Consider the following 12,526-nt stretch of genomic DNA (forward strand, 5'->3'; position numbering starts at 1 on the left):
TTTGGGCTGGTTTCGGATCGGTTCGGCAGGGTTTTGTAGCCGAAACATGGGCACTTAAGATCCTTCTTCCTGCGACCCTCAGTTCAGCAGGCAGCAGTCTCACTCACTCATTCACTCACATACACACACACACACACACACACACACACACACACTACAGCTCTGGCTGACGTGCTTAACTCGCAACTTACTCCCACTACTTTCAGCACACATCACCCACACAGACCCGTTATTACCAACCGTTATTAACAAATTGTTTATTTAAATCAGTATTCGCATCGCGCATAGAGAGAGAGAGAGCGGGGCGAGCGACGAAGCGGTCTTTTTTTACTGTCTAAGTTTTACGGTTAGTTCATTTACTTATTTTGTAATGTGTAGGTATATTTTATGTTAAAACTGAAATAAAAATACCTATACAAGTAGTTATGTCTCGTTGTTTTAGTTTGTCCTCCTGTTATTGACGCATATATTCGAATGGTTCGAACCTATGTGTTTTTTAAGAGCAAATATTCGAACGTCATTTCGGAGCAATTTTCAACCCTAATTGACATCTAGAGGTTAAGTGTCATGTTGCAACTGAATACTCACCCTCTCCTTCCAAACATGAAAGAGAACCTGTGGTGAACTTCAGTTATCATGAAAACTCAAAAGGTTTTAGTTTGTCCAGTTTGGACAACAGTAAAAAACATGGCGGCCTCCACAGAGAGGACCCCCCCTCCATGTAAATATAAAGTTTTTGGTAACACTTTAGTTTAGGGAACACAATATTAGTCATTAATACATAACTAATAAGGATATCTATTAGTGCTTAGTAAGGTTTTTATTAAGCATCCGCATATATGTATTAGGTCTTAATTGAACACATTCTTATTTTGCTTAACAACTGGTTTATTCTTGGTAAATCCTTAGAAGGCCACTAGTTGGCCATGATCGTAAGTTATTAGTATTGAGTAGCAACATATTGCGACAATGTATTAGGAGTCTACTTTGATCCATACTATATATCAGCAACTTAACCAACTAACTAGCTGCTTATTAAGGGTTTGTTAAGAATAAATTACCTATACAGTAAGAATAAGAAATTGTTGAATAAATACCTAATACATACACCTGCGCAATATTATGAAAATTAAGAAACTAGTCCACGCATTTGTTACCTCTAGACGATTACTGTAACTCTTTATTATCAGTATCAGCACTCTCTGCCCAGCCTACCATTTATTTTACTACATGTCACTAACTGTTTGTCTCTCTCTCTCTCTCTCTCTCTCTCTCTCTCTCTCTCTCTAGATATTTCTGACTCCCGGCAGCTGTGGCTCTCTAACCAGAAGGTCTGTAGTTCTATCCCAGTCCTCCCTATCTGCATGTGTGTCCTTTGGCAAAATATCAAACCTACTTTGCCCCTGTGATCTGCATTTGTTTCGCCTTGCCAACGCAACATCTCAGGTTAACCTTCAGGACTTTTCTTCAAATTTTTTACAAATGTCCACTTGGACTCTAGGATGATCTGATAAGTATATGGTTAAAGATCAAGGTCACTCTGACCTCATAAAACCCTGTTTTGCTCTGTGACCAACCACATTATATTAAGATGCTTTTGGGTGGTCCTAGTGCTGTGTGTTTGTTTGGGATCTGTTTTCTCTTTAGATTTAGAGATACCATTCAGATTTTTATACTTCATCAGGAGCTGGAGCTGAAAAACAGGAGAAACTGCTCCTTTTCTGGCCATTGGACAACTGGTGTGCTGTGTATGGTCTTTTCTGACTTCAGTGCTTAAAGGAGAAGTTCGGTTTTTTTCAACCTGGTCCTTATTTCCAGCAAATGGTATGTAGAACTAATCACCCATAAAGGTTTGGAGTAACTTGGAGTCCTTCGGACTCTTTTAGATCCACACGCGATAGGCGTATATACATACAACGCAAGTGATTGGGGCATTCACAATACAGCCTCTAAATAATGTATTATCTGCCGCAAAACTCTTTATTTACTATGAATCACCAGCACTAGTCCCCTGTGAGTCTCGCTAGCCTCGGAGCTAGCGTTAGCTTAACGATTTGCTTTGTTTACATCCTGGGCTTTCACTGGGGTGACGTCACCGAGGCGCGCAGCCGCAGCTCAGCTGACGATCAGCTGTGTTTGTTTACACGGAGTTTGCTGCTGCTAGTTTTGCGCAACATGGCAGAATACTTATCAGGTGCTTTACAGTACAGTATTCTTTTAAAGCAGCTGTGTCCTGGTGCTCGGGCGTATTCACCCGGTTAAAGGCTAGCTAACTTCAGCGGGCTAATGAGCAGCCTTGGAGCTAGCATTAGCTTAGCGAACTGATTTGTTGATTAAACAGGGAGACAACTCGCTCTTGGTTCGCTAAGCTAATGCTAGCTCCGAGGCTGGCGAGACTCACAGGGGACTAGTGCTGGCGATTCATAGTAAATAAAGAGTATCGCGGAAGATAATGCGCTATTTAGAGGCTGTATTGTGTATGCCCTGAACCCTTGCGTTGTATGGATATATGCCAATTGCGTGTGGATTTAAAAGCATCCGAAGGACTCCAAGTTACTCCAAACCTTTATGGGTGAGTAGATCTACATACCATATGCTGGAAATAAGGACCAGGTTGAAAAAAACGAACTTCTCCTTTAAGTGTGGTACCGATAAGCATAAACCTTTTTGGGGGGGAGGAGGGGTTCTGTTTACAATTAACTTATTAACAGATTCATTTGTGTGTTCTAGATTTGTGATTGTTTTGAAGCTTGTTTTGAGTTTATTTATTTTCTTTAATTGTGAAAAAAATCTAAATTATTTTGAATATCAGCCTCCCTCATTTCCTTTTGCCCAGTTTTACTTATAACATGTAACTTCCCCTATCCCCTCTACTTCACAGGAACGAGACATATTTCTGGGGTTTTCCTGTTATTTATATGGATGAAACTGGTTGTCGGAGGCATACAAACGAAGGGTAGTAATTCAAGTCAGTATACTGGCCCGGGTTCTTTTACCTCCTTTTCAATCTGAAATAGCATACAAGAAATGCATGTGAAAATAACAAGTTAAGTAAGATATTCAATTTATATTACAGACATCACATCAACAGTAATCAAGCAAATTCAGTTTTATTGTATACAAATATTTTGACTCTCATTGATCATGGCCGCTCAATGACTTAATTGCAGTTAAACCTGGTTGGATTAATTTTTCTAAATTAACTCTGCATTGTAGGCTTTATTTAAAAAGCTCTGCACACAATGTCCAGCACACAAACAACAACACAATTATAATATATTGTAGAACTGTTTGAGGAGGGCTCAATATAACAAGGAATCATTCTGAAGTAGAGTGATACCTAGAGCATATCAAAGAAATAGTCATTCATTATAATATAATGTACATGTGATAATCATGATATGGAAAGACAGAGCTTTAAGAGCATTTCATCTGTCTAATAAGTACAGATATCTGTCTATCTAGGGTTCACATATGTAGAGAACTGTTAATCTTATCAGCTTCACACTTGTGTATTATTAATGGCCCAATTTCATGTCCCATGTTATCACCACACAGACAGCCACATCTGTTTCCTGCAGCAGAGACTGCATTGTTAATGAAACAAAGTTTGGGAGAGTTGATTTTGCAAGTGGTCTAAAATACACTTCCTCATCAACAGGTGCCATCATGGGACTGTAGTGGGTAATTTATGTATTTAGGGGCTCTTTAATGAATCTGACTTAAAACACTGGTACGAAAAATGTAACACATCTGCGTCAAGGAGAAGAATATGAAAATGTGTAGCTATGCTGCTCAGCTGCTTACAACATGGCTTGAAAGCTGACTCATTATGATATGCTTCTTTCTCTGTCAGGTTCCTGTAGGTACTGTGAAGACATAGGGCAAGCTGTTGCGGAGACACCATGAGGCAGCTTAAAGGCAAACCCAAGAAAGAAACATCCAAGGATAAGAAGGAGCGTAAGTTGGCCATGCAGGAAGCGCGACAGCAAGTGGCCACTGTAGTCCTACCTACATTGGCTGTGGTGGTGCTGATCATTGTGGTCTTTGTCTATGTGGCCACTAGGCCTGGTGCTATTGAGTAGACATATCCATTAAAGAGACATAAACTCTTAAAGTAACCAGGCTTTGACAAACTGACAGGCTATAGCTACCCATAATATGGCTCTGTTGTGACTGACTTACCATTTGTCATCATGAAAACCCCCTCCAAAATGTTTTTTGCTTTAAGACAAATGAATATGACCCAATCGTTTACATCAACAGATGGATTCATGTTGATCTGTTGCATAACTATGCTATATCAGGCATACCAAAGGACTTGCATGCAACCTGTCAGGTGTGTCCAGAAATGTTTAAAAAAAAATGTGTTGTCTCGTGTTGCATTTTGACCAGCACTCTCCTCCAGTACCTGCATGAATAATGTTTGAAAAAAGAACTTAAGAAGTTTGTCCATTGTAGAGTGTTTTCTCTGAAGCCCAGTATGTTTATACATCGAAATGTTTTCATGTATAATGTCAGAATTGCCCTATGATATTGAGTCACTCGTGACATCTGTGCAGAAATAACAAGGTGCCTTAACAGAGCTGCAACTTTTACTTTACTGCACTGCTCTTATTCAGTGTTTTAGAGTTCTTGATTTCTGCACATTTATCTGTTTATGTGTCACACAACCAGAAAAAAGTGTACGTCTGAGCAAAAAGTAATTGTCTTGGTCATAAAAGGGTAATTAGGTAGATTAGGACTTGACTTGTCTCTGTTGCGCCAGTTTGTCCAGTAGCCTAGTAAACATTTTGAAATCAAGTGCACAAATGTTGTGCTAAGGGCTGTTTTTTTACATTTGGATAAATATTGTTTTTCAAAAATAAAAAACACATGGCCAAGTCCAAATCCATTTTTGCTAGTTTAATGGCAGAAAGAAAAGTTGCTGAACCAGGTACTAACCCTCTAACATGCAATATACCAATTTGAGTGCCATCTCCTATTCCCTTTTAAAAGTTATGTGCACTGCACTTGCACCTTGCTATTATAAGGACAGGTAAATAGATGTGTGTGCTACACATTCATGTTTCACACTTGCCTATGTGGGTGTGGATTACTACTATGATGATGGGCCTTTACATACGGGTGGGAAGTATGACAACAGTTTCAAGATTTTTTTTTTGTCAAGCAGGATCACAATCTTGTATACTTTTTCATGTTTGAAACATTTGTATATATTATAGCCTGACAAGAAAATAAAACTAAAACAAAATAATGATACAGACCATTTAGGCAAAGTACCTTTTCAAATAAATTCAATCAACTAAGTACATTCAATGAGAATGACTTGTAATCAGTTGAAATTAGAGTTGGTATGAATCTCATCCAAAAATGAAAGTTGGTGTCAAAAGTTAAACAGCACACAAGTAAAGTGTACTCTTTCTACATAAACCTTAACAAAATAAGACAGATTCTCATCAAAACCAAAATTTTGCATAACTCCCAAACAAACATTGGTTTCAAAAGTATCATTAGTTGTGCAGTGCACGTGAGTCATTGCCTGTAAAACATCAGAGACACAACTATATGAATATGATTCAGTTTTAATAAGGAAAGTATCTTACAGGAATATTTTTGATATACTGTACAAACCTGTTGATGTTTTAGATATGTGGTATAAAAATAACAATTACAACCTATAACTTCTAATCACTACCATTATTCAATTCAATCTGTTTTATTTGTATAGTGCCAAATCATAAAATACATAGACATTTGAAGTTTGGCCAATTTAAGCATTAACAATCAATTTACAACAACTTCCTATTTCACAGCAAAACTTCAAAATTCAACATTATGCATCATACATCTTCAACTTCTTTTGACAGCACTAACCAAATTCGAAGTTGTTGATTGAAGAATGCCTGCGAATAACAAACACCAAGCAAAAAGTGTACATCACAATCAACATTGCCAACGTCCTGTTCAATTTAGGGTATGGGTCGAAGACTTCAAAGTCTGGCCCTGATACATACTGTATACCTACCAATTTTCCTAAGCCAAATACAAATCCAAACCAAAGTTATGACACAACAATATAAAATAATTCACATGGAGGAAAAGCAATCGATAGCCAATAACATAATCAACAATTATAAAGAATATAAAAATAAATCAAGAAGGAGGAAATGCACTGAATGATAAATGGAATAATTTTAAAACTATTACACAAGAAGGATTTCAAAAATAAGTAATATTTTTGTCATTACAGCACAATCACCACATGTCTTTACCCTCTGTACCTGTTTGTCCATGATGGCAGCTTGGAGAAGGGGGAGATCTGTGGCTGATCAGGTAGGAGAGGGGTCAGACCAGTTCAAGAAATGATTGAACTTTCCTCCTCACTCCTCTGACCTGTGCTCACTTTACACTTTAACAAAAAACACCATCACTGATTACGAGTTATCAGGACACATACAGGGTTGACGTTTACTTTGTGTTTTTTTGATTCTCCAGAGATTATCAGTTTAAACCTGCGAACACAAGACAGTCAGGACATCAGGGTTCAAATGCAGCGTGGTGTTTTAACTTGAAGAAGCAACGCCCTGTCTATTCAGGAACATTAATATTTATTCAGCAGGTTTTTATAAAGATCAGTGTGATGATTAGAAAACATCAGAGGAGCAGAGTCACTTGTTGACCTGTGCAGAGTAATGTGTCTCAGTGCAGTGGTGCTGCTAAGGTGGGGTGTGGCGGGGCCACCTTGATACCTTGATTGATAAAGCACTTCCCTAATAAAAACTGAGTTTTGTCTGACTGATTTTATTTAGTGATATTAACTGATGAAAAAGCAGCCATGTGCAGTAATATAGGACATTGTGGATGTGATACATAGAAATACATCAAGATGCTTCGTTGTTTCCTTTGTTGTTGTCTGCTCTTGTGATAAACCTAGTGAATACCAAAGAAGACCAGTGTGTCTGTATGAACTGTTGAGTATTTGACAATTGCGCGAGTATGAGGGTTATAAAATAAATTGTTAAGTGGGTCAGAGATGTTCTACTAAAACTTTTTTTTAATAAATAATTACGAGAAGTGCCCTTTTTCCTATTTGAGCCCTTGCCCTTCAAAATGTCTGTGCAGGTCCCTGCCTTCACTCCATCTAGAGGGTTTCATCAGCACAGAACCTAGCCCCAAACATTAATGAGCTGGCAGCCAAGAAAAGATGCCAAACATCTGGCTCTGGCACAAGTACATAAGAGAAGAATGTAGCCAACCTAAATATGTTTTTTTTTGCACTTTATCCAATATCCTGTCTATCTTGTTTATAAATGTTGACCCCGTTAGACCCTCACTGTAGTCCCAGTTTTAAATGTTGGCCCTCTCTGTGATTGAGTTTGACACCCCTGCTCTAAGACAATCGTCGCCAACCCATTGATTGTGATAACAAATTGAAATGTTACGAATGCTTTTACTTTGATAAATGGTTTAAAATAGGTACTAGAAAATTATCTTTCACCTGAGTTTGAATGTTTATCTGTTGAATTGATGTCACAAACATGAATGGTTGCAATACTTCCTGTATTCGTTTCACAATAAATCTGTTTTTTTTATATGAAATATTACAGGAGCAGAAGAAACATGGCTGCATACTGTATAATGCTGGTATTTATTTGACTACAGAGGTCTACTTTTACAAAACAAAATAGTCATATTAATGGCCATATTTAAAGCAAAGGCTGTGTAAAAACATTGTGCTGCAGAAGATATTATTGAACTGAGAAGATACATATTGTGCATTGAACAGATCCTGTAAATATGACTTCATAATAATGTAAATATTGTGCATTGAATAGATAAAGTTGCATAACTGCCTTTCTTTGTGTATATTTATGCTGGTAAATTGAGCCTTTTAACAGAAATTGCACAGATATCACCCCTAATCAGGGTGGTATATCTTGGTTTATTTGGAATTAAAAGGTGATCTCTGCTAATGATTGAGATCAATTGGGTAAGCACCTCTGATTACAAGAGAGCCATCTCTGTAAATGGTAAATAGTTTATATTTATATAGCGCTTCTCTAGTCTTGATGGCCACTCAAAGTGCTTTACAGTACCGTTTGCCATTCAGCCATTCACACACACAGTGCATCTATTAGCAGGTGGTTTTTTCCTATGATGGGCAATTTGGGGTTCAGCATCTTGCCCAAGGACACTTCGGCATACAGATGGGGAACACTGGGATTGAACCACTGATCTTCTGGTTGGAGGATGACCACTCTTCCCCTCAGCCACAGCCGCCCACACTCTCTGTGTGGTCATTGTTTGTCGGACAAAGTTCTAATTCCTTCCAGGATATCAAATGTTTGCCGTGATCAGGGCTTGTTTCATGACATTTTAAGATTGCACCAATATTAACCCAGTCATTCTGTCCCTCTGAAATGAGACTGAAATAACTTGCTAGCAAAAGCAGTACACTGCATCATTCTGCTTTCAATATGTTCGCAATTTCGTCTCACTTTCTCACCATTTGTAAGGCTTCTGAACATGTGGTATTGGAAGCTTTTATTTAAATAAGACTTTCTTGTCTTTCGGTACAGGACCTCTGCGAACCAAGTCAGTCCTTAGTTGGTTAGACAGATTTGAAGGTCACTGAGCAGGATCCATAGGTTGTGGTGGAGCAGAGTTCCTTTACATTAAATATTTCGGGCAGTGCGATGATGGGCCTGGTATGAAATGAAAACATTATTTTTTATTGGCAACACTAACACTACTAATAGCATGGTCTCTATCATTAAAACTAAGTAAAGTAAAGGAATAGTTTGTTGTACACTAAGACATTAATATTGGCTGGCAAGATATTGTTAACTTGGTTAACATCATCTGGTGTTGTATCCTACATGTCTGTATCCTGTTAACCTGGAGTTCCAATTGGGTCATCATCAGCTGCTGTGTGGGACACTTAGCAGTACACACTCTTGACTTATACCGTCAAGAGTGCAACATGATTGCATAACATGCAGGGTAGACAAAACAAGATAAATCATAAAAGGTTCTATTCAGGTACAAGAACACAACACAGTGAATTGGGATTTAAAAACTAATTTTACTTTGGCTGGAGGGTGCATGTAGCTTTCATTGTACAGGTTGTTAAAAATAACATTCAAAATTCAGGCAGTCGATGACGGTGTGAAGGTGCTGTAAAGAAAATCACGTGATCGCCTGAATGGAATTAAAACATTACTTTCTGCCTCTGTCTGCTGTACCGGCTGCTACACCTCTCGCCTGAAAAATATGGATGATTTGTTGCTGTTGTAAAAGCGTGCAAAGAATATTGTGTGTAGCTTGAATAGTGATCTATGACCAGTTATATAACTGTCCTATGACCAGTCAGCTTAACCTAACTTGATCAAAGACATACAAGGGCGCACACACAATTGGCTCGGAAATAAGATACATACACACTAATGAGCAGTTAAGGGAAATGTGACTTGCACATGCACAAGTCCTGGCAGCAATATTGTTTATTAAAGAGTATAAAAGTTCTGGTTACGGTTGAAATAAGCAGACCCTTCCACTGCAATTCTGCCTCTGTGTAAGACTGCATCTTAGGCTGGGTCTGGACTGTAAAGCGGTCACAAAAAGGTAAGAAAATTCATTCCATTATTTAATTTACTGTCTCACCCAGACCCAAGAGCAGTGAGTAGTGTCTAACACTCTCCAGGAAAGATAATGAAAGAGTCTTGCAGGTGGTCTATTCACACAAAATAGTCCCCAACCGGGACAAGAGGCCCCAAACAGTGAAGGAAAAAAGGGACTCTTCTGTGTTTGAGCAAATTTGACTCCATAGTCTTGTGAAGTGAATCTGACCTAATTAAGTTTGTAAGTAGAGTTAATGAGTTTGAGAAATTCCTAGAGTTAATGCCAAGGATGGCAATATGAGAATAAGCGCTATTGATCATACTTGTGAGGCAGCTCACAGATACGAGCAAGGAGAAACTTCTTAACTAGTTAACATTGAGACTACATAAAGTAATTAATTACGTGAAAGTTTAGAATGTAACTCTGAAAAATTTGCAGTCACTATGAGAGGGCACCTCTAATTAGGGTTTGAGCCCTGAGGGGCAGAACCCTATTGTTTTTGCTTTGGTTTGTTATTATTATTTTACTTACTCGGCTCAAACAGGACTGAGAGTAGGAAGGAAGTTAAGGGATGTGGCCCCTTCTCACTCCTTCAAGTTCCTGTGAGCCTGCCTGCCTCTGTGTCTGTAAAGCTGCACTATAGTGCAATACAATTAAATGATACACACTGTATGCCCAAGATATAGTGCTGAAAGATTTTTTTGTTAATGATCTAGAAAAACATAGTACCTGCTTTGTATCATCCTTTTTTGCTTGATTGTTGTGGCTGAGGGGTAGAGCGGTCGTCCCCCAACCAGAATGTCAGCAGCTCAATCCCCAGTCTTCCCCATCTGCATGCCGAAGTGTCCTTGGGCAAGATGCTGATCTCCGAATTGCCCCTCGTAGGTATAAAACTACTGCTAATAGATGCACTGTATGAATGTGTGTTTGAATGTTTTTGAATATAAAACATAATACATATATATATTTATAATATAAAGCAGCCTGTAATCAAAACATTTAAATCACAATAGTTGCCAAAATCAAACTATAATCTAAGCCTAAGAGTACAGCAACAATATGGATACACCAGTGGTTATCCTACACTGTAACGAATTGCTGTATATTTACGGTGGATTTACAACAGTATCCTACTGTATTTTATAATAATTGTAAAATACTGTTAAATATTCATCCTTCACATGTAAATTAACAGTTAAATCAGTCATTTAACAATACCAGTAGATAACTGTAATTTAACAGCATAAAACAGTATTTGTAATGAATTGCTGTAAATTTACGGTGGATTACAACAGTATCTTACTGTATTTTAAAATAACTGTAAAATACTGTTAAATATTCATGCTTACATGTAAATTAACAGTTAATGCTCAGTTAAATGACAGTTACAGTTAAACTACAGTTACAATAACAGTTAAACTGTAATTTAACAGCATAAAACAGTATTTTCTGTCAAGCAGTGGAAACATCCCTTCTTAAGTCCAGTCATTATCCATCAGCATCTTACTGATGATTGCAGTCTTATGTTTCTATTTTCATGATAGCACTTCTTTACTGATCAAACTCCTCAAACTCCTCATTTTCGAGTGACAATATACTAACTGACTATTCCCGAACACGACTTTGGAGAGCACAGCTCCGTCATATCATTCGAGAAGTCCAAGTGGAGTTCATCAGAGCAGGTAAAGTAAAGTTATGCTTATCTCCTGAAATTGGTAGTGTCCAGTGTTGCTTTGTCTGCATGATTATTGAACTGTTGACATTTCAGATGTTTTATTAGGTCTGTTTCATTAGTTCAGGTTGCCTGGCTAAGTGAAAGCTAGCTCTGTAGCTAGCTTGAGCTCAATTAGCTGTAGGTGTTGCTGACCTTCATAAAGTTTTTTTTATTGTAAAATGTATGTCATTAAGATCTCAGCGATTGTTACGTTATTAAAGTTAATCACCAATTTTGTGAAGATATAACTAACTTGTGTTAACTTGTGCTTTTATAGAGCTGACTGTGCAAACACAAACAGGAAGGAATGGAGGATTTTCCAAAGGGAGTGAGTTAGGACCTACAGTCTCTCACCAAGTGGAGAAGTAAGGTGTGTCAGTGTGTTCCTGCCAGGAGCAACATTCAAAACATCAGACACGTTTTATTATGTACTCCATTGTAGTAATGTCTGTCTTTCTCAATCAGTGAAATTGAAGAAGGAAAAAAATCAGCTTCCTTAACTTTGCTTAATCGTTTCATCATATAGGCAAGTCTGCACATTTAAACTGCATGATATTGTCATATTAGCCAAGTATTGCTGTGTAATGCGAACATACAGTAGCCTACTTTGTTTTTCTTAAATGCCAGAAGTTATTCTTTTATCACACTAAAGCTGAAAACACATTTTTGTTGTCAAAGACAGACATTTAACTAAAGCAATATATATATATATATATATATGACAAAGATGTCAGATGTCTGATATTTTGCCTCTCTCTCTCTCTATCTGGTCTTTAACCATTTTCTGCAAGAAATTGTGTTGCTAATTTTATTTATTTATTTTTTTTTTTACAGGCACTTGTCATTAGTGACTGAGGAGACCAGCCAAACGCTGCTGTCAAGTACTCACTCTTTCTTTCTCCCCCTTTTCTTTCTCCACTCCCACTGTTATAGTTCACATGCAAAAGACTTGTTTTCAAGCTATACTGTTCAGTTACACTGTTCTAGATGGTACTTTAATGCACTGTTACACTGTTCTAGAGTGTAGGGCTGGGTATTTAAAAGGCCCTGCATACTTTGGTTTTAAATGGGTGAGGATTTATAATGTAGAAAAAAAACAGATTTTATAACACACTGGCATCTACTGTAAAATTACTGTAGCTGATGTTCATAATTTATCATTGATTATGTAATTATTGTCAATTGGTA

Source organism: Paralichthys olivaceus, chromosome 11, assembly GCF_024713975.1.
Source record: "Paralichthys olivaceus isolate ysfri-2021 chromosome 11, ASM2471397v2, whole genome shotgun sequence".
Taxonomy (NCBI): domain Eukaryota; kingdom Metazoa; phylum Chordata; class Actinopteri; order Pleuronectiformes; family Paralichthyidae; genus Paralichthys; species Paralichthys olivaceus.